At 45.7% G+C, this 22929-nt stretch overlaps 2 non-coding genes across 2 annotated transcripts; both read left to right on the forward strand.

The window, feature by feature from the left end:
• The first annotated feature begins 656 nt into the window (after window positions 1-656).
• On the forward strand, window positions 657-790 carry LOC114811792. Its single transcript, XR_003759488.1, has one exon. It is a non-coding gene; the product is annotated as a small nucleolar RNA SNORA7 (small nucleolar RNA).
• A 3474-nt stretch (window positions 791-4264) lies between these two features.
• LOC114811713 lies at window positions 4265-4397 on the forward strand. Its single transcript, XR_003759409.1, has one exon. It is a non-coding gene; the product is annotated as a small nucleolar RNA SNORA7 (small nucleolar RNA).
• The last annotated feature ends 18532 nt before the right edge of the window (window positions 4398-22929 follow it).

The raw sequence follows: 22929 nt of genomic DNA on the forward strand, positions 1-22929 counted from the left end.
CTATTGCCCAATTGTACATTCCAAGCACTTAGTACGGTGCTCTGCACATAGTAAGCGCTCAGTAAATACTATTAAATGGTTCAGTGATCTTCTGCAGTTTGGATCTTTTTTTTTTTTTTAATATATGGTAGCCACAGTTCTTGTCCTAGGGATTTATTGCCTTTTGTGACATTAAAATCAGTAATCACTAGGGAAAGAGAAAGAAGGATAAACCGCTCCAGAGTATCTGAATTACCACATAGTCAAATCAGGTCTGGATCTCATTTATATATTTATATATTGCATTTATTTGTTATCATCATCATTATTATTATTATTGTTATATATATTGGGGAAGCAGCGTGGTCTAGTGGAAAGAGCATGGGCCTAAAAGTCAGAAGACTCTAATTCTGGGTTCTAATTCTATCTCTGTTACTTGCCCATCGTATGACCTTGGGCAAACCACGTAACTTCTCTGTGCCTCAGTTTCTGCCAATGTAAAATGTGGATTTAATACTTGTTTTCCCTCCTGCTTAGACTATGAACCCCATGTGGGACAGAGATTGTCTGATCTCATTAACTTGTGACTACCTCAGTACTTAGAATTGTGCTTGAAACAATATAAATGCTTAACATATATCATAACTCATATATCATATACTTATAGATCTATATATCTCCTCTCAGGATCCTGGAGAGTTTCCAGTATTCTACCAGTCTTAGATATGGGAGGGAGAGTCAGGCAGAGGCATATCCACTCCATTCCTAGCTTGGGCAGTGGCTAGCGAGTGGAAGGCAATCTGCTGCAAGTCGAAACTCACCTGTGCTAGGCGGCAGCGGCACGGGAGAGAGTCGAGGGCGAGACTCAAGTTTACTGTGTGGAAGATGGCCATGGTAAAAAACCTCTGTATTTTTACCAAGAAAACTCTATGGATCCACTACCAGAACGATTGCAGATAGAGAGCGGGCCGTTCTGGGAGAGATGTGTCCGTGGAGTCGTTATGTGTCAGAGTTGACTTGACAGTGCAAGACAAGAGTACGTATAAACAAACCGCACATTCATAATCATATGGTTAAACAGTCAATAACCCCATAACAGGCAAGCGCATTATTATAAGTAATATTTCCTTGTAAAATACCCCTTAATGCATACTTCCTGTGCGTTTTGTTCATTAATGAGGGAACTTGGAAATCCCTGGAGAGACCTTGAGCTTGGTTATGTCTGGCAAGATATATGTACTTTCCAAGCGCTTGGTACAGTGTTCTGCACACAGCAAGTGCTTAATAAATACGATTGAATTGAATGAATTAATGTAAGTTTTTCAATCAATCAATAGTATTTACTGAGTGCTTTCTTTATGCATTGCATTGTGCTAGGCATTTGGGAGTACAATACGGTAGAGTTGGTAGAAAAGATCCCTGCCCTCAAGTAGTTCACAATATCTGGAAGGAGAAACAGACACTAAAATAAAGCACAGATAAGGAGGAAAGTAAAAGAGTTTAAAGAAAGTACATCAGCAGTGATAGGGGAAGGCCTGAGCCAAACATCCAAAGGATTAAGGGGTGATGATTCATTTATTCATTCATTCAATCATATTTATTGAGTGCCATCCAAAGGATTAAGAGGTGATGATTCATTTATTCATTCATTCTTCATTCAATCATATTTATTGAGTGCTTACTGTGTGCAGAGCACTGTACTAAGCACTGGCGAGAGTAAAATATAACACTAATCAAACACATTCCCTGCCCACAGTGAAGGATTTGAGTTAACGATAATAATAATAATAATGTTGGTATTTGTTAAGCGCTTACTATGTGCAGAGCACTGTTCTAAGCGCTGGGGTAGACACAGGGGAATCAGGTTGTCCCACGTGGGGCTCACAGTCTTAATCCCCATTTTACAGATGAGGAAACTGAGGCACAGAGAAGTGAAGTGACTTGCCCACAGTCACACAGCTGACAAGTGGCAGAGCTGGGATTCGAACTCATGAGCCCTGACTCCAAAGCCCGTGCTCTTTCCACTGCGCCACGCTGCTTCTCTAAGTTCACATGTGATGCGGAAGTGCTGAAGGAGTAAGTAGGAGAAGTAAAAAGGGTGGGGAAAAAGAGAGATAAATCAGGGAAGACCTCCTGGTGGAGATGTGTTTTAAAAAGAAATGAGACAAGAAAGCATTGCTTTGTTATTCAGAGGAGCATTTAGCATTAACCTGGGATCATTCATTCAATTGCATTTATTGAGCACTTACTGTGTGCAGAGCACTGTACTGAGTGCTTGGAAAGTCCAATTCGGCCACAGATATAGTCCCTCCCCCACAATGGGCTCACTGTCTAGAAGAGGGGAGACAGACAACAAAACAAAACGAGTAGACAGGCATAAATAAATAGCATCAATATAAATAAATAGAATTGTAGATATATACACATCATTAATAAAATAAATAGAATAATAAATATGTACATATATACACATGTGCTGTGGAGCGGGGAGGGGGTAGAGCAGAGGGAGGGAGTCGGGGCGATGGGGAGGGGAGGAGCAGAGGAAAAGGGGGGCTCAATTTGGGTAGGCCCCCTGGAGGAGGTGAGCTTTCAGTATGGCTTTGAAGGGGGGAAGTGTGCTAGTTTGGCGGCTGTGAGGAGGGAGGGCGTTCCAGGCCAGAGGTAGGACGTGGGACAGGGGTCGATGGCGGGACAGACGAGAACGAGGCACTTTGAGGAGGTGAGCGGCAGAGGAGCGGAGTGCGCGGACTGGGCTGTAGAAGGAGAGAAGGGAGGTGAGGTAGGAGGGAGTAAGGTGATGGACAGCTTTGAATTCATTCAATAGTATTTATTGAGCGCTTACTATGTGCCGAGCACTGTACTAAGCACTTGGAATGAACAAGTCGGCAACAGATAGAGACGGTCCCTGCCGTTTGACGGGCTTACGGTCTGATCGGGGGAGACGGACAGACAAGAACGGACAAGTATTTGAAGCTAATACTGAGGAGTTTTTGCTTGAATCAGATGTTGATAAACAACCACTGAAGATTTCTGAGAACGGGGGTGACATGCCCAGCACGTTTCTGTAGAAAGATAATCAGGGCAGCAGAGGGAAGTATAGACTGAAGAAGGGAGAGACAGGAGGTTGGGAGATCACAAAGGATGCTGATGCAATAATCTAGTTGGGATATGATGAGTGATTGGACTAACAGGGTAGCAGTTTGGATGAAGAGGAAAAGGTGGATCTTGGCAACGTTGTAAAGGTGAGACCGGCAGGTTTGTTGATGGATTGGATATGTGGGGTGAATGAGAAGAGTGGAGTCGAGGACAACACCAAGGTTGCGGGCTTGTGAGATGGCAAGGATGATAGTGCCATTCACAGTGACAGGAACGTCTTGGAGAGTAAAGGGTTTAGGAAGGAAGATAAGGAGCTCAGTCTTGGACATGTTGAGTTTTAGGTGGCGGGCGGACATCCAGGTCTGCCCTTCGCACGTAACAGAAACTCCTCACTCTTGGTTTCGAAGCTGTCCATCACCTTGCCCCCTCCTACCACTCCTCCTTTGTCTCTTTCTACTGCCCACCCTGTACCCTCCGCTCCTCTGCTGCTCACCTCCTCACCATCCCCCGTTCATGCCTATCCCACCGTCGACCCCGCTGTCCTGGAATGCCCTCCCTCCTCACTGCCACCAAACTCACTCTCTTCCCCTCTTCAAAGCCCTACTGAGAGCTCACCTCCTCCAGGAGGCCGTCCCAGACTGAGCCCCCCTTTTCCCTCTGCTCCCCTTCCCCTCAGCCCCGTGCTCATTTGTATATATTATTTATTACCCTATTCGTTTTGTTAATATGGTGTATATCTCCTTGATTATATTTATCTTGATGGTGTTGTCTTGGTGGTTTTTTTTGTTCTATTTTGCTTTGCTGTCTCTCTCCCCTGTTTAGACTGTGAGCCCATCATTGGGCAGTAATTGCCTCTATCCGTTGCCGAATTGTACATTCCAAGTGCTTAGTACAGCGCTCTGCACATAGTAAGCGCTCAATAAATACTATTGAATGAATGAATCCAGGTGGAGATGTCCTGAAGGCCAGGAGGAGATACAAGCCTAGAGAGAGGGAGACAGAACGGGGGAGATGTAGATTTGGGTGTCATCTGCGTAGACACGATAGCTGAAGCCGTGGGAACGAATGAGTCCACCCAGGGAGTGAGTTTAGATGGAGAACAGAAGGGGACCAAGAATTGACCCTTGAGGAACCTCTGCAGTTAGGGGATGGGAGGAGGAGGAGGAGCCCACCATGGAAACTGAGAATGAACAGGGTCGCACCTGGAGAGTTTCCAGTCCTCTACCAGTCTCGGCTACGGGAGGGAGAGTCAAGCAGAAGCCTACCCATTCCATTCCTAGCTTGGCCAGTGGCTAGCGAGTGGAAGACAATCTGCTACAAGTCAGAACTCACCCATGCTGGGCGGCAATGGAATGGGAGAGAGTCAAGGCCGGAGACTCAAGTTGACTCTGCGGAAGGAGGCAATAGTAAATCACTTCCATGTTTTTACAAAGAATACTCTCTGTATCCACTACCAGAACGACTGAAGTTGGAGAGTGGGATGTTCTGGGAGAGACGTATCTATGGTGTCGCTACAGGTCGGAAACGAGTCGACGGCATAACACAAGGACATTTTGTTTACTAAGTGCCAGGCGCTGTTCTAAGAGTAGATACAAGGTAATCAAGTAGCCCCACATGGGGCTCACAATCTCAATCCCCATTTTCCCATATGAGGGAACTGAGGCCCAGAGAAGTGAAGAGATTTCCCTAAGGTCACCCACAAGATAAGTGGCAGAGCCGGGAATTAGAACCTATGACCTTCTGATTCCCAGGCTGGGGCTCTATCCGCTACACCATGCTGCCTGTGGGCCCTATGTGGGGTAGGGACTGTGTCCAACCTGACTACCTTGTATCTATCCCAGGGCTTAGGACAGTGCTTGGCACATAGTAAGCGCTTAACAAGTACCATAATTATTATGAGGGAGTACGATACAACAGAATTAGCAGACATGCTCCCTGTTCATAAAAAGCTTACAGTCTAGAGGGAAGACAGACATTAATATAAATAAAGATCTGCATCAGCTTCATCATCATCACTATAACTATCACATTTGCTATCGGCATCATTACCGTGATCAACCTCCTCCCCCTCATTAGAAGAAGAAGGTAGTTTGGACTTCAAGATTACATCACGATTCCTTTTTTTAAAAAAGAAGTGTCCTTCAGAACCGAGCCTGAAAAGTCCTAAGAAATGGTTTTGAACAATTAATGATGATGATAAAGATGAATTAAATATTATCTTTCACACCTGCCATTAGCAGTCTCCTCCTCTACCGTGGATGTCCCTCGAGGTTCGATTCTGGTTCCTCTTCTAGTCTCCATTCCCTTCCCTTGGAGAACTCATTTGATCACATCGCTTCAACTACCATGGTTATGCAGATGATTCCCAAATCTACATCTCCAGCCCTGATCTCTCTCCCTCTCTGCCATCTCACATTTCCTCCTGCCTTCAAGGCATCTCTACTTCGATGTCCTCCCATCACCTCAAACTTAACATGCTTAAAACAGAACTCCTTATCTTCCCACCCAAATTCTGTCCAAATAGCCTGTTATATTGTTATACTGTCCTCTCCCAAGCACTTAGTACAGTGTTCTGCACATACTAAACATTCAGCAGATGCAACTAACTTGTCCTGACTTCCATAGGATTTCTAATATGTACTCTCTCAAGAGCTTAGTACGGTGGTCTGCTCACAGTAAGCTCTCAAAAAATACCACCGATTGATTAATGAGAAGACTCATTCAAAGGAAAGTGTAAATTGCTAGAAATCACAAGTGCTTCAAGTAGTGTTTTAGAGGCAAAAATGCCACTATTTCAAAATATGCTTTGTCAGTTGAGAAACCATAGTACTTCAGCATTTCATTTCCTTTGCAGATGACAAACAATTGAGGAAAATGTCAGATTTTTTTAGCAATGCAAATGCCCTGACTTGACAATGAGTTGTACTGCTTTGCTTAAATTTTGCAAGATATCAGACCAACAAAAGTCAGTACAGAGGAAAAAAGACCAACAGAAATTGCTTGGCCTTAAAATGTATCATCAGGATTCTAATGTAGGATTTTTGCACTTGGAAAATATCTTTGGCCATTAACCCTATAACATTCATCACTGTCATATAGGAAATGGAGGCATAGAAATGTTAAATAACTTGAAGTAACTCAATGAGAGAGAGAGATGCTTATGAATAAAAAAGAACAACTAAGGAATTATTTCTCTTTTCTCTATTTCCCCCCTCAGAGTTGTTCCTGGAGACTTGAAGAGAGACATCTTATTCCCTCTCCTTTCCTCTTCTCTCAAACATCCAATACTCACCCATTTCCCTCTGAATCATGCAGAAACTCCTCAAATCTACATCTCCAGCCCTGATCTCTCTCTCTCTCGCTCTCTCTCTCTCTCTCTCTGCAATCTCACATTTCCTCCTGCCTTCAGGACATCTCTACTTGGATGTCCTCCCGTCACCTCAAACTTAACATGGGCCTTAAGGCTTTCTCTCTCCTGCTTATCAATTTTCTTCTCCCAAAATACCTCAGCTCACACACTACAATCCTCACACTTGGATCTTCCACATCATTCAGATCCTTTAGAGAGCGGCCCAAGAGGAAGAGTGGCCTTTTGAAAAAGAGCACAGCACTGGAAATCGGGAATCTTGGGTTTTAATCCTGATTTTATCACTTGCTTTCTGGGTGACCTCAGGCAAGTCACTTAACTTCTCTGTGTTTCAGGTTCCTCATCCATAAAATAGTGAAATCACTCCTTCTTAGACTATGAGCCCGATGGGGGACAGGGGCTATCTCTAGTCTGTTTGAATGTATTGTACCTTCCCCAGACCTTAATACTGCACTTAGCATATAGTAAGTGTAGTGAGCCTCAAGGAAGCCATTTTGTTGGCCAGGAAGCCATTTCACAAGTGATGTTTTTTGAATTCATTCAGTTGTATTTATTGAGCTCTTACTGTGTGCAGAGCACTGTGTTAAGTGTTTGGGAGAGTACAGTATAAGAATAAACAGGCAAATTCTCTGCCCACAATGAGTTTATATTGTACTCTCATTCATTGCACTGAATACAGAGGTGGTTTGGTTTCATTTTGAACTTCCCACTGAGTGCCTGAAATTAGGGAGAGTTGAATTCCCGGAGACAGGCTCATCACTTTAGTCCCTGAAAAAATAGGAGGAAGTGAATATCCAGAGGCGGACTCATAACTTGAGCCCCTGAAAAAATAGGGGAAACTGAATTCCCAGAGATGAACTCATAACTTGAGTCCCTGAAAAAATTGGGGGAAGTGAATCTCCCAAGATGGATTCATAACTTGAATGCCTGAAAATTAGGGGAAGGTAAACTCCCAGCTAAAGGACTCACAGACTGAGCACCTGGCAAGGTTCTGGTCCGTGGCGTAGTCCGACACGGGAGGGTAATCCCTCAGAGATGGGTTCACAGAGATGGTCGTCCGACATGAGGGTTTGGGTTCCCACTGACGGGCTCATAGAGCACCTGACAAGTCGGCTCTGAGGTGGAGGCCGAAGACGGAAAGAGAATCACCAGAGACGAGCAAATGACAGTAAGCGCTTAGCAAATGCCGCAAGAATTATCAGCACCTCCCAGATCTTTGAAGCCCTACGGAAGCCCCACCTCCTTTAAGAGGTTTTCCCCAGTGCTGAGTTTTTCTCCTAGGTCGCATCCTCCTGTGTTTAACAGCAGTAGCAGTAGCATTTACAAACTCCCACTTGGCAAGGTAACCTTTAAGAGTAATCTGGCCTAATGGATAGAGCATGGGCCTGGGAGTCAGAGGACTGGGTTCTAATCCTGATTGTGCCCCTTACTCTCTGTGCAGCCTTGGGCAAATCACTTAAATTCTCTGGCGCTCAGTTTCCTCATCTGCAAAATAGAGATCCGATATCTATTCTCCCTCCTACTTAGGCAGTGAGCCCTGTGGGGAACAAGGACTGTGTCTAACCTATTTTCCTGTACCTTCCTCAGCTCTTAGTATCGTGCTTGGTAAATAGTAAGTGTTTAACAAATACCACTTATAAAGGTAATTATCATTTTCATTATTATTAGGTTCCTTGTGCTAGGCACTTGGGAAGTGCAGAAAGACCGAGGACATGTTCACCCCATATTATGTTTCAGGAAGATGATCCATGCAGACAGTGAGCCCCATGTGGGACAGGGACTGTGTCCAACCGAATTTGATTGTATCCAGTGCTTAGTTCAGTGACTGGCACATAGTAAGCGCTTAACAACTACTATCATGATTATTATTATCATTATTATTATTATTATTGTTATTGAGATTGGAATAGGGAGAGGCTAAAAGCTGGGAAACTAGTTAATCAGTTAAGCAATCAATGGTATTTACTGAATGCCTACCATGTGCAGAGCACTGTACTATGTGCTTGGGGAAGAGGACAGACAATTACTCTCCTTCTCCTCAAAGCCTTATTGAAGACACATTTCTTCCAGAAGGATTTCCCTGACTAAGCCTTCCTCTCCTTTTCTCCCTTTCCTTTCTACATCACTCTGCCTTGCTCCCTTTATTCATTCATTCATTCATTCATTCATTCATTTATTCAACAGTATTTACTGAGCACTTACTATGTGCAGAGCACTGTACTAAGAACTTGGAATGTACAATTTGGCAACAGATAGAGACAATCCCTGCCCACTGATGGGCTTACAGTCTAATCGGGGGAGACAGACAGACAAAAACAATAGCAATAAATAGAATCAAGGCGATATACATCTCATTAACAAAATAAAAAGGGTAATAAAAATATATACAAATGAGCAGATGAGCACAGTGCTGAGGGGAGGGGAAGAGAGAGGGGGAGGAGCAGAGAGAAAAGGGAGGAAAGGGGCTTAGCTGAGGAGAGGTGAAGGGGGACAGAGAGGGGTGCAAAGGGAAAAGGGGAAGCTCAATCTGGGAAGGCCTCTTGGAAGAGGTGAGCTCTCAGTAGGGCTTTGAAGAGGGTAAGAGAGTTAGTTTGGTGGAGGTGAGGAGGGAGGGCATTCCAGAACAGCGGGAGGACGGGGGCCAGGGATCGATGGAGGGATAGGTGAGAACAGGGAACAGTGAGGAGGTGGGCGGCAGAGGAGCGGAGTGTATGGTGCGCAGTAGAAAGAGAGAAAGGAGGAGAGGTAGGAGGGGGCAAGGTGATGGACAGCCTTGAAGCCCAGAGTGAGAAGTTTTTGTTTCGTGCGGAGGTTGATGGGCAACCACTGGAGGTTTTTAAGAAGGGGAGTGACAGGCCCAGAGCATTTCTGCAGGAAGATGAGCCGGGCAGAGGAATGAAGAATAGACCGGAGCGGGGAGAGACAGGAGGAAGGGAGATCAGAGAGAAGCTGACACAATAATCCAGCTGGGATATTTTGAGGGCCTGTACCAGTAAGATAGCCATTTGGGTGGAGAGGAAAGGGCGATCTTGGCGATATTATAAAGGTGACACTGGCAGGCCTTGGTGATGGATCGGATGCGTGGGGTGAACGAGAGAGCCGAGTCAAGGATGACACCAAGGTTGCGGTCTTGAGAGATGGGAAGGATGGTGGTACCATCCACAATGATAGGGAAGTCAGAAAGAGGACAGGGCTTGGGAGGGAAGATGAGGAGCTCAGTTTTGGACATGTTGAGTTTTAGGTGGTGGGCAGACATCCAGATGGAGACATCCCAGACGCAGGAGGCGATATTAGCCTGAAGGGAGGGGGAGAGAACAGGGGCAGAGATGTAGATTTGTGTGTCATCTGCTTAGAGATGATAGTTGAAGCCGTGGGAGTGAATGATTTCACCAAGGGAGTGAGAAGAGGGTCAAGAACTGACCCTTGAAGGAACCCCTACAGTTAGAGGATGGGAGGGGGAGGAGGAGCCTGCAAAGGAGACCGAGAATGACCGTCCAGAGAGATAAGAGGAGAACCGGGAGAGGATGGAGGCAGTGAAGCCAAGGTGAGATAAGGTGTGGAGAAGGGGATGGTCTACAGTGTCGAAGGCAGCTGAGGGGTCGAGGAGGAATAGGCTAACATAGGAGTCACTGGATTTGGCAAGAAGGAGGTCATGGGTGACCTTAGAGAGAGCAGTCTCGGTAGAATGGAGGGGAAGGAAGCCAGATCGGAGGGGGTCCGGAAGAGAATGGGAGTTAAGGAATTCTAGGCAGCGAGTGTAGATGACTCGTTCTAGGAGCTTGAAAAGGAAGGGTAGTAGGGAGATAGGGCGATAACTGGAAGGGGAAGTAGGGTCGAGAGAGGGTATTTTAGGAAGAGGGAGACATGGGCATGTTTCATTCCCGCTCCCAGCCCCATAGCGCTAATGTGCATATCTGTAATTCATTTATATTAATAAATTATATTCGGCAGGGAATGTCTGTTGATTGTTATATTGTACTCTTCCAAGAGCTTAGTATAGTGATCTTCACACAGTAAGTGCACAATAAATATGATTGACTGACTGGCTGATTATAACTTGCCCTCATTCAGCACCTATGTGACTCTGAGGACCTTGCCAGCTGACTCTTGTACTCTAGTAGCGTGGCTTTGTGGAAAGAGCACAGGCTTGGAAGTCAGAGGTCATGGGTTCTAATCCCAGCCCCGCCACTTGTCAGCTGTGACTTTGGGCAACTTACTTAACTTCTCAGTGCCTCAGTTCCCTCATCTATAAAATGGGGATTAAGACTGTGAGCCCCTCCTGGAACAACCTGATTATTACCTTGGATCTACCCCAGGGTTTAGAACAGTGCTTGGTACATAGTAAGTGCCTAACAGATACCATCATTATTATTATTATAGCATATGAGGAGCGGCATGGCATAGTGGATAGAGCACGGGGCCTGGAAGTCAGAAGGTTGTGGGCTCTAATCCCTCTCTGCCATTTGTCTGCTATGTGACCTTGGGCAAATCACTTCACTTCTCCGTGCCTCCGTTTCCTCATCTGTATAATAGGGATTGAGACTGTGAGCCTTATGAGGGACATGGACTGTGTCCAACATCCTTAGTACAGTGCCTAATGAATATCGTTAAAATAAAAAAAGTTATCTTGAAGAACTTCATCTGATAAACTAGTTTGGCTTCAAAATGATGCTACTCCTTCATGGAATTGACAGGAGAAGCTCGTTGTGGACAGGGAATGTGTCTGTTTATAGTCTTACTGTACTCTCCCAAGCACTTAGTAAAGTGATCTTTACACAGTAAGCCCTCAATCAATGCTATTGAATGAATGAATGAATAATATAATTAGCTGGACTTGGCAAGACCAGAACTTGTTCCAGGGTGGGAACAGTTTGGAGGGAAAGGAAGGAGCGGATCGTAAAAATGTTGTTGTACTTGAGAAACCCGCAGGATTTGGCAATCAGCTGGATGTTGAGAAAACCATTCAAATGTCCATCGGTAATTTGCATCCAGATCACCTTGCACCCCTTGAGCTGCTGCTACTAATGGTATTTGTTAAGCGCTTACTATGTGCCAAGCACTGTTCCAAGAGCTGGGGGAGATTCGAGATAATCAGGTTGTCCCAAGCGGGGCTCACGGTCTTAATCCCCATTTTACAGATGAGGCAACTGAGGCACAGAGAAGTGAAGTGACTTGCCCCAAATCACACAGCTGACAAGTGGCGGAGCTGGGATTAGAACCCACGACCTCTGACTCCCAAGCCCGTGCTCTTTCCACCAGGCCACGCTGCTTCTTGTCCTCTTACTCATCCTCTTACTGTGGGCAACCCTAGTCTAAGTTCTAGGTCCTCTCCTCCTCTCCCTTACCCTTAGTCTCTCTGGAAGTTACCCACCCATATGGCTTCAGCTATCATCTTGAGGGGGAAGACCCCCAAATCACCATCAGTGATATTTATAGAGCACTTACTCTGTGCAGAGTGCTATACATATTCCTTGGGGGAAAGCAGTTCAACAGAGTTGGTCAGCGTTTTCCCTGCCCACGAGGAGCTTCCGGTCTATATCTCTCGGGCCCTGACCCCTCATCTGCAGCGTGGCTCAGTGGAAAGAGCCCAGGCTTGGGAGTCAGAGGTCATGGGTTCTAATCCTGGCTCCGCTGCTTGTCAGCTGTGTGACCTTGGGCAAGTCACTTCACTTCTCTGGGCCTCAGTGACCTCATCTGTAAAATGGGGAATAAGACTGGGAGCCCCACGTGGGACATCCGGATCACCTTGTATTCCCCCCCAACACTTAGAACAGTGCTTTGCACATAGTAAGCACTTAACAGATGCCATCATTATTATTAGTATCATTATTATCTGACCTATAATCCCATCTCTCCTCTTGCCTCTAGGATACTTCCACTCGGATGTCCAGCAACCAGCTCATAATCAACATGTCAAAACTCCAACGCCTCATCTTTCCACCTAAACCACTCTCCTCTGATGTTCCCATCCTAGTTGACACCAAGAATCTTCGGCATCCCAGAAGACTGCTGACAGTTCCATGAAAAGAAATGAAAAATAAGCTAGTTTTGAACCCCAACTAGTTTATCAGGCAAAGTTCTTTAAGGTAACTTTTGTTTTTACAGGTATTTGTTAAGCACTCTACTAAGGAGGTTGGACACAGTCCGTGTCCCACAAGGGGCTCACAGTCTCAATCCCCGTTTTACAGATGAAGAAACTGAGGCCCAGAGAAGTGAAGCGACTTGCCCAAGGTCACACAGCAGACAGGTGGCGGAGCGGGATTAAAACCCACAGCTTTCTGACTCCCAGGCCCGTGCTCTATCCACTACACCATGCTGCTTCCCATGTACTAGTTTACAAGAGGCAGCTGGCAAGGTCCCCAGAGTCACAAAGTGCTGAATGAGGGCAAGTTATGAAAAGTCAGCCAGTCGATCATATTTATTGAGAACTTACTGTGTGCAGAACACTGTACTAAGCGCTTGGGAGAGTGCAATAGAACAATATAATAGATACATTCGCAGCCCACAATGAACTTACAGTCTAGAGGGAGAGACAGACATGAATAGAAATAAATCATAGACACGTACATAAGTATTGTGGGGCTGGGAGGGAGGAAGTGTAAAGAGAGGAAGTCAGAATGACACAGAAGGGAGTGGAAGAAAAGGAGAAGAGGGTTTAGCGAGAGAAGGCCTCTTGGAGGACATGTGCCTTCAATAGGGCTCCGAATGGAGGGGAGGGAGAGTCATTGCCTTTCGGATAGGAAGAGGGAGGGCGTTCCAGGCCAGAGGCAGGATGTGGATGAGAGGTCGGTGGCAAGATAGACGAGCTCGGGGTACAGCAAGAAGTTTGGCGTTAGAGGAGTGACGTGTGCAGGCTGGGTTGTCGTGGGAGAGTAGCAAGGTGAGGTAGAAGGGGGCATGGCGAGTGATTGCTTTAAAGTTATACCCTCTTAAAAGCACCTCTGTAAAATTCTCTGCTACCAGCTTAGTAGCTATCTACAATACAAAAGACAAATGGTGCTTTTGGGGGATATGACCTCCCCAGACCATTTACCAAACCGAATGACTAAAGATTGCTACCTCTTCATCCCTCTAAGAATCTTCATGAGCTCCTTAAGTATCATAAAGACTAAAATCACTGAAGAAAGAGGTTCAAAATAACCCTCAGTTTCCTTTTTATTGAAATAACGTTCTGTGACATGCCAGTCGGTGTCCAAGAGCACCGATGGATTTCTTCTCCTCTGCCTTACGGTTAACTTGTCCCAGCCTGATCGCTTCTTCTCCGCATACATTTCCCCTTGCAAAAAATAAAAGTTAAGGGTGGAGAGGAAGATATGTGAAGTGGCCACTCCATAACCCGGCTGGATATTTGTAACAACCATCGTGTGGTTCTTGTGGGCTCTGAATACTAGAAAGAGCTTGTAAAAGGGAGTTGGGAGACCTGGGTTCTCTTCCCATCTCCGTCCTTGACTTGCTGAGTGAAAGTCACTTCACTACTCTTGGTTTCTGTTTCCTCTGCCGTAAAAGCAGCTTGGCATAGTGGATAGAGCGCAGGCCTGGGAGTCAGGAAGTCATGGGTTCTAATCCCGGTTCCACCGGTTTTCTGCTGTGTCACCTTGGGAAAATCACGTCACTTCTCTGTGCCTCAGTTACGTCAACTGTAAAATTAAGAATGGGAGCCCAGTGTGGGACAGGGACCGTGTCCAACCCGATTTGCTTATATCCACCCCAGCACTTAATAGTGGCTGGTATAGAGTAAACCCTTAACCAATACCATAATTATTATTATTTTGATTATTAAAATGGGAGATGAGAGCCACTCTCCTAACCTGTTGGACTTTGAACCAGGATCTGCATCTAATCGGATTAGAATTACCTGGAATACTTCTTGGTGCCTAGCAACTGTTTCGTAAATTAGGATATTTAGAATACCGGTTGTGACTCAGCAGTGGCGTCGCTTGTGAGAAACAGTGTGACGAAGTGGATAGGCCACAAGCCTGGGAGTCCGAAGGACCTGGTTTCTGATACTGGCTCTACCACTTGTATGCTGCGTGACCTTGGGCAAATCACTTGACTTCTCTGTGCTTTAGTTACCTCATCTGCAAAAGGGAGATTGAGACTATGAGCCCGGGCGTGCTTGTATCCACCCCTGTGCTTAGTACAGTCCCTGGCACATAGTAAGCATTTAACAAGTACCGTAATTACTGTTATGTAAATGAGATTATCCAGGAAAAGGTGAGAGACATTGGCTTACCAGACATGCAGAAAATAAGGGCAATTATCACTCTTTTTGCTTCATTTCCACGTCCTCATTTTGCAGATAGGGAAACTGAGGCCTCCTGACTCCCATCCCAGTTCCCTTTCCACTCAACCGTGCTGCCCCTCTAAAGCTTCATTTCTGACTCCTCCCTCCCCCCTCCCGGACCCTGGCAGACCCAAAGAGGAAGTCGATCGTTTTCTACCGTTTTAAGAAACAAATTGCTCTCCTCACCCGCAGCATCCAGAAAGGATAACAATTAAAACAATTGCTACAAATAGAGCCCGAGCTGAGTCGGGCGAAGAGATCCAAATCCCAAGTGGATATTGTCTCTTCACAATGTTCAATCACATCATTTTTGCCTTTCTAATTTACAGTCACATGACACACAGAATCCTCCATCGCCCTAAAATCAGCTGCCATTGGCTCTGCCAAGGCACTTTGGTGCCAGGTCCTTCCTCGATGTGGCAGATGTCTAATTTGGGCCAATTAGGTCTGTGACAGTGTGAAAAGTGATGGGGGAGAAAGGCTGCTGGATGGGAGAAGTCATTTAATTATTATTATTATTGTTGTACTACAGAAATAGCCTAGATAAAACAGAAGTTCTCTTTCTATACACTCCTCATCTGCCATACGGTTCTCCAAACCACCGCAGGTTAGATGATGCGTTATCTTGTAACCTTGTATCTATCCCAGTGCTTAGAACAGTGCTTGGCACATAGTAAGCGCTTAACAAATACCATAATTATTGGAGAAGCAGCATGGCGGGAATGGATAGAGCACAGACTTGGGTGTCAGAAAGACACGGGTTCCAATTCTGGCTCCGCCACTTGTCTTCTGTTTGACCTTGGGCAAGTCACTTCACTTCTCTGTGCCTCAGTTCCCTCATCTGTAAAATGGAGATTGAGCCCCATGTGGCTCAGGGACTGTGTCCAACCCGATTTGCTTTTATCCACCCCAGCGCTCAGTATAGTGTCTGGCATATAGTAAGTGCTTAACAAATACCATAATTATTATTGTTATCTGCATGGTCAAGTAGTATTCTTTCATTCTTTACTTGAATGAATGGATCAGTGGGTACTGAACTGTGGTGTGACCGTTGTCTAAAATTTTAAAGGTTAGTATTTTCCTAATGCATCAGGTTTTACATGCCTTAGCTTCAACGGAATTGTGGTTTGTTCTCACATATTTTTGATCAGTCACTTTTCTGAATATGTCTGTGTCCTGAGACTGTCAGAGGATAGAGTATTTGGAGAACATTTTGAGGAGAAGAGATATATGCAGTGTGACTCAATGGAAAGAGCCCGGGCTTGGGAGTCAGAGGTCATGGGTTCGAATGCCGGCTCTACCACTTGTCAGCTGTGTGACTTTGGGCAAGTCACTCAACTTTTCTCGGCCTCAGTTACCTCATCTGTAAAATGAGGATTAAGACTGTGAGCCTCATGTGGGACAACCTGATTACCCTGTATGTACCCCAGCGCTTAGAACGGTGCTCTGCACATATTAAACGTTTAACAAATACCAACACTATTATTATTATATGGCATTATTTTCACGGAAGAAAAATTACACAGCCTAGCTGCATTTGAGAAATGCCTCCTCCCCTCAAATCATTTCCATCACAGTGGGGGAGGAAGTGTGGTATAATGGATGGAGCCCAGGCCTAGGAGCCAGAACCTCATGGCTTCTAATCTCAGCTCTGCCACTTGTCTGCTCTGTAGCCTTGGGTGAGTCACTTCACTTGCCTGTGTCTCAGTTTCCTCATCTGTAAAATGGGGATTGAGACTGTGAGCCCTATGTGGGATAGGGACTGTGTCCAACCTGATTTGCTTGTATCCACCCCAGAGTTTTATACAGTACTCGGCCCGTAGCACTTAACGAACGCCACAATTGCCATTACAAATATCACCGGTTGTTTGACACATCAGTGAATGTGTTCTCAGACAATCTGGGCAGAGGTGGGGTTCTTTGGGGAAAAATATCGGGAACTCCAAGTAACTCACAGGGCAGAAGAGCCGAGAAGAGCCATGGCTAAATTTAGCTACCCCCAAACTCCAGGGGATCTACCAGTCACCTCCCTAGAGTTGGTTATTGATTTATGAGATATGTCTGTAATTTATAATAATGTTGGTATTTGTTAAGCGCTTACTATATGCAGAGCGCCGTTCTAAGCGCTGGGGGAGATACAGGCTAATCAGGTTGTCCCACGTGAGGCTCACAATCTTCATCCCCATTTTACAGATGAGGGAACTAGAGGCACAGAGAAGTGAAGTGACTTGCCCACAGTCACACAGCTGACAGAGCCGGGATTCGAACCCACGACCTCTGGCTCCCAAGCCCAGGCTCTTTCCACTGAGCCACGCTGCTTCTCTAATTTATTTACAAAGCCCGACTGAGGCAACCTATATCATCACACTTGGGACAAGCTATCTCTTTATTTCTCTTGTGGGCAGGGATTGTCTCTGTTGCTGAATTGTACTTTCCAAATATTTAGTCCAGTGCTCTGCCCACAGTAAACGCTCAATAAATACCATTGAATGAATGAGTTGAGTGAACTACCTGAACCTAATAATAGAAATAGTAGTAATATTATTTAGTGAGTATCCATTTGAAGGACTTTTAAATGCACTTGGGAAGTATAAGCAAGCAAGAGGTACATTCCCTGCCCGCAAAGAGCTTACACTTTAAAAGAAGAGGTAGACACGTACAGAATAATCAAATTGAATAAATGTACATACAATTAAACATTGGTATGTACGTGCTGAGGGTGGTTCTAAGTAAGGACAGAAGTGCTACGTTGTCCTGCAGCTGACTAAAATTAAAAAAAAAAAAAAGATGTTCTCCTTGGATGGTGCTCATAATGGATGTTCACCTTCACTTGAATTCTTTACCTGAATAAGCTGGGCACGGCACAGTTTCGGGAAGTGGCCAGTCTTGTTCCTGAAACTGACCTGCTACAACGAGCTTGCAGGCACTGAAAAGCAAACTACCAAGTTTTATGCTAAATTATACTGTATTGACACTGGCAAATCAGGGTAATAAAATATTTAAAAGCTTAAGAGCTGCAAAGGTTGAATCAAAGTGCGCTCTTTAATTTGTACAGTAGCGACTGAACAGAAAATGTGATTTAATTTACTATATAATTTGCTTGTTCAACAAAGCTGAAAGATAACTCACTGCCTCTGTTTATATGTTTCTCTGAAGCTGGCACAGTTATTTCAATGAATAGTTTGCAGCTGGTGGCGGAAGAAGCTGGCGCAGCACACTGTACCCAGTAAGGGCTCGGGAAATCATTGATCGACGGATCGATTTTGAAGACGAGCTGCGTGGTCTACTGGAAAGGTCGTGGGAGTGGGAGTCAGAGGAACTGGGTTCTAATGCTGGCTCTGTCGGTTGTCTGCTGTGTGACCTCGGGTAAGTCACAACTTCTCTGTGCCTCACTTGCCTCATCCAAAAATGGGGCTTGACTGTGAGTTCTATGTGGGGCAACCACTGCGTCCAACCTGTCTTTTATCTAACTCAGCACTTAATACAGTCCCTGACACATAGATGGTGCTTAACAAATACCATGAAATAATTAGATCGAAAAGAGAAAGCACCACCCAATTCAAAGTCCGGTTCTTAGGTGTTTTCAATAAGCCCCTTCCTCCTCGTTAGGTTGATCTCTGTGTGGAGAAAATAACTGCCCTCTGTTTTCTAACTTGATGAAAGCCACTGTGAATTGTTAAGCACACAGAAGAGGAGAACAGATTTGGCCAGATTTAGAACCATTTGGAACTCAGTGGTTATGAATTTTGAACTAAACTTGAATCTTTTAGAAGCTCATCTGTTCTCTGAAGCACGCCAGGCTCAATAAATGCTTAGCTTTCTACATTGGCTCAGGAGTCTGCCTGTTCTGTCAAGCATTCTCTGTCATTCCTCCATTGAATGGTGTTACCAGAAAAGATCTTTTTGCCTTTGTTCTGTGACCTTAATATTAACAGTATTTATTAAGTGCTTATTACATGTGGTAAGGACTAGGATAGATATATAATAGTCTTATTGCACACAGTCCTTGTTTCATCAAGAGATTTGGAATCCAAAAGTTATTCATTTATTCATTCATTCATTCAATAGTATGTATTGAGCACTTATGTGCAGAGCACTGTACTAAGTGCTTGGAATGTATAATCTTGACTCTATTTATTGCCATTGTTCTCGTCTGTCCATCTCCCCCGATCAGACCGTAAGCCCGTCAAACGGCAGGGACTGTCTCTATCTGTTGCCGACTTGTTCATTCCAAGCGCTTAGTACAGTGCTCTGCACATAGTAAGCGCTCAATAAATACTATTGAATGAATGAATAATATGGCAACAGATAGAGACAATCCCTGCCCAATGATGGGCTTACAGTCTAATCAGGGGAGACAGATGGACAAAAACAAGACAACGTAATCACAATAAATAGAATGAAGGGGATGTACACCTCATTAACAAAATAAATAGGGTAATAAAAATATATACAAATGAGCCCAGTGCTGAAGGGAAGGGAAGGGAGAGGGGGAGGAGCAGAAGGGGGGAGGAGGCTTAGCTGAGGGGAGGTGTGGGGGGAAGGGAGCGGAAGGTGGAGGGGAGCAGAGAGGGAGCAGAGGGAGTAGAGGGAAAAGGGGAAGCTCAGTCTGGGAAGGCCTCTCGGAGGAGGTGAGTTTTAAGTAGGGTTTTGAAGAGGGGAAGAGAATCAGTTTGGCGGAGGTGAGGAGGGAGGGCGTTCCGGGACCGCGGGAGGACGCGGCCCGGGGGTCGACGGCGGGATGGGCGAGACCGAGGGACGGCGAGGAGGTGGGCGGCGGAGGAGCGGAGCGTGCGGGGTGGGCGGTGGAAAGAGAGAAGGGAGGAGAGGTAGGAGGGGGCAAGGGGATGGAGAGCCTTGAAGCCCAGCATGAGAAGGTTTTGTTTCGTGCAGAGGTTGATAGGAGGATTTTAAGGAGGGCAGTGACAGGCCCAGAGCGTTTCTGCAGGAAGATGAGCCAGGCAGCGGAATGAAGAATAGACTGGAGTGGAGAGAGACGGGAGGAAAGGAGATCACAGAGAAGGCTGATACAATAATCCAGCCGGGATGGAGAACAGGTATATGTATTTCCACTTCCTACTGAGGAAACAGGCAGAGAGAGGTTAAATGCTTTGCTCAAGATCACACGGAAGCAGATGGCAGAGCTGGGACTAGGCCCCAGTTCCTGTGACTCCCAAGCCAATGTTCTTCTCACTAGGTTAGACTGCCTACTCTGGCGAACCTTAAAAATAATGTATTGGGCGTTCCGTAGCTTGTCGAATGACCTAAAGCTTGGGCCCACAAATCAGGCATTTCCAATAGATGGATTTAAGGTATTCCCATTCCTCCCGTTTGCCAGCAAGGACAGTTTTCCAGCCTCTTCCCATCTTGCTCATTCTTTAAATCAGTCAAGCAGCATAGCCTAGTGGAAAGAGCACAGGCCTGGGAGTTGGAAGGCCTGGGTTCTAATCCTGGCTCCGCCACATATCCCCTGTGTGTCCTGAAGCGGAGTGGCCTAGACGTGGCACGGTGTAGTGGACAGAGTACTAGCCTGGGAGTCAGAAGGTCATGGGTTCTAATCTCTGCCCCGCCACTTGGTCTGCTGTGTGACCTTAGACAAGTCACTTCACTTCTCGGGGCCTCAGTTACCTCATCTGTAAAATGGGGATTGAGGCCGTGAGCCCCATGTGAGACAGGGACTGCGCCGCACTCGAATTGCTTGTGTCCACCGCAGTGCTTAGAATGGTGTCTGGCACATAGTAAGAGCTAACAAATACCATAATTAGTATAATTATTATTAGAAAGAGCATGGGCCAGGGAGTCAAAAGGACCTGGGTTCTTCTTCTGCCTCCCCCACTCGTCTGCAGTGGGACCTTGGGCAAGTGATTTAACTTCTCTGTGCTTCAATTCCCTCATCTATATAATGGAGATTTAAGACTGTGAGCCCCATGTGGGATAGGGACTGTGTCCAATCTAATTGAGAGAAGGAGGCATTTATGCCCTGCTGTGCCCACCAGAGAGGATCTTCTTTGCACCCTCCCTGGTAGGGATGTGCCTCGATCCCACCTATCTCGCCCCCCACCCCTCACCCCCATCCTGCTCCTGACCTGGACCCCCCTCCGTCCTCCAGTAATCAAACAATTACTCTCCACTTCCCTTATTGAGGGTGCATCTCCTCCAAGAGGCCTTCTCAGACTAATCCCCTCCTTTCCTCTTCTCCCGCTCCCTTCTGTGTCGCTCTCACTTGCTCCCTTTTGTTCTCCCCGCTCCCCCCCACCCCCCCAGTCGCACAGTAGTTATGTACATATCTCTAATTTATCTCTTTGTATTGATAGAGTCTAGAGGTGGGGGAAACACCAATATCATAGTGGGCAAGCAATGTGTCTGTTTATTGTTGTGTTTTACTCTCCCAAGAGCTTAGTACAAGTGCTCTGCACGCCAGAAGGGCTCAATAAATGAGATGGAATGAATCTTTTCTGGCCCTTCCATCCAGAAGGAGCACTGTTTCCCCGGAATATTTGTTGCCTACCAAGAGGGCTGCCTGACTCATGCCCAGATGGTTTTTCTAAAGGAAGTTGTGTTCGCGTCTCCCCAGTCCTCAAAAACTTCCAGTGGTTGCCAACAGAGACTCCTGAACATCGGCTTTAAGGCACTCAATCAGTGCTCCCCCCTTTTATTTTGTTATACTGTCCTCTCCCAAGGACTTAGTACAGTGCTTGGCACACAGAAAACTCTCAATAAATACGATTGAATGAATGATTGAATATTTAATCCCCTACTACAATCCAGCCCGCATTCTTTGCTCACTTACCACCAACCCACTCACTGTACCTTGCCGGGAAGCAGCATGGCACAGTGGATAGGACATGGGCGTGGGAGTCAGAAGGTCACGGGTTCTAATCTTGGCTGCGCCACCTGTCTGCTGCGTAACCTTAGGCAAGTCACCTCACTTCTCGGTGTCTCAGTTCCCTCATCTGTAAAATGGGGATTGAGACTGTGAGCCCCATATGGGACAGGGGATGTGTTCAACCCGATTTGTTTGTATCCACCCCAGAACTTTAGTACAGTGCTTGGCACATAGTAAGCACGTAAGAAATTATCATTAATATCACAATTATTATTATTATTATTGTTGATCTGACATGTCTCCCTGCTCACTCCTTGCCCACATTCTCCCTCGGGCCTGGAACTCCCTTCTCCTGTTTTATACAACAGACCGCCATTCTCCCCACCTTCAAAGTCCTACTAAATTCGTATCTCCCCCGAGATGCCTTCCCTGCCTAACCCCTCGTTTCTCCACCCTTTTTGCTTCTGTGTGGCTTATGCTGTTCAGTTTAAACTCTTTTAGCCGTTTGCTACTCAACAACCTCCAGCTCCCTAGCAGTTACGGTTATATCCTTATAGTCTCAATTCCCCTGTATGAAATGTATGTTAATGTTTATATTCCCCTCGAGGCTGTCAGCTCCTCGAGGGTGGGATCATGTCTCCCAACTGTATTGTATTGTAACAGTAATGATAATAATTTTAAACACTATGGACCAAGCACTGTAATAAGCACTGGGATAGATACGAGATCACCGGGGTCACATGGGATTCACAGTATAAGTAGGAAGGAGAACAGGAATTCAGTCCCTTTTTTTGCAGTTCAGGGAGCTGAAGCACTGAGAAATCAAATGACTTGCCAAGGTTACAAATTGGGTGTGATTGTGTCCAACCTGATGATTTCATATCTACCCCGGTGCTCGGTATGATGCCTGCCTGCTTAGTGGAAAGAGCCCGGGCTTGGGAGTCAGAGGTCGTGGGTTCTCATCCCGGATCTGCCTCTTGTCTGCTGTGTGACCTTGGGCAAATCACTTAACTTCTCTGAGCTTCAGTTACCTCATCTGTAAAATGGGAATTAAGACTCTGAGCTCCATGTGGGACAGCCTGATTACTTGTATCTACCCCACACTTAGAACAGTACTTGGCACATAGTAAGCGCTTAACAAATACCATAATTATTATAATTATCATTACCCTATAGTAAGCACTGAATAAATACCACTAAAACAAAAAAAAAAGCTATGGCAGTTCGGGAAGCTCTCTCCAAATAGCCTTCACCTATGCATTTTGCCCTTTATTTCTTATTCCCATTTGTTTGTTTTTTAAGAACTCCCATTATCTGGGATTTCCTGAACCCTTTTATGTTCCTCCTCCCACACTTAAATTTCAAGTCTCGTGGGGA

The sequence above is a fragment of the Ornithorhynchus anatinus genome, chromosome 4, assembly GCF_004115215.2.
Source record: "Ornithorhynchus anatinus isolate Pmale09 chromosome 4, mOrnAna1.pri.v4, whole genome shotgun sequence".
NCBI classification, from domain to species: domain Eukaryota; kingdom Metazoa; phylum Chordata; class Mammalia; order Monotremata; family Ornithorhynchidae; genus Ornithorhynchus; species Ornithorhynchus anatinus.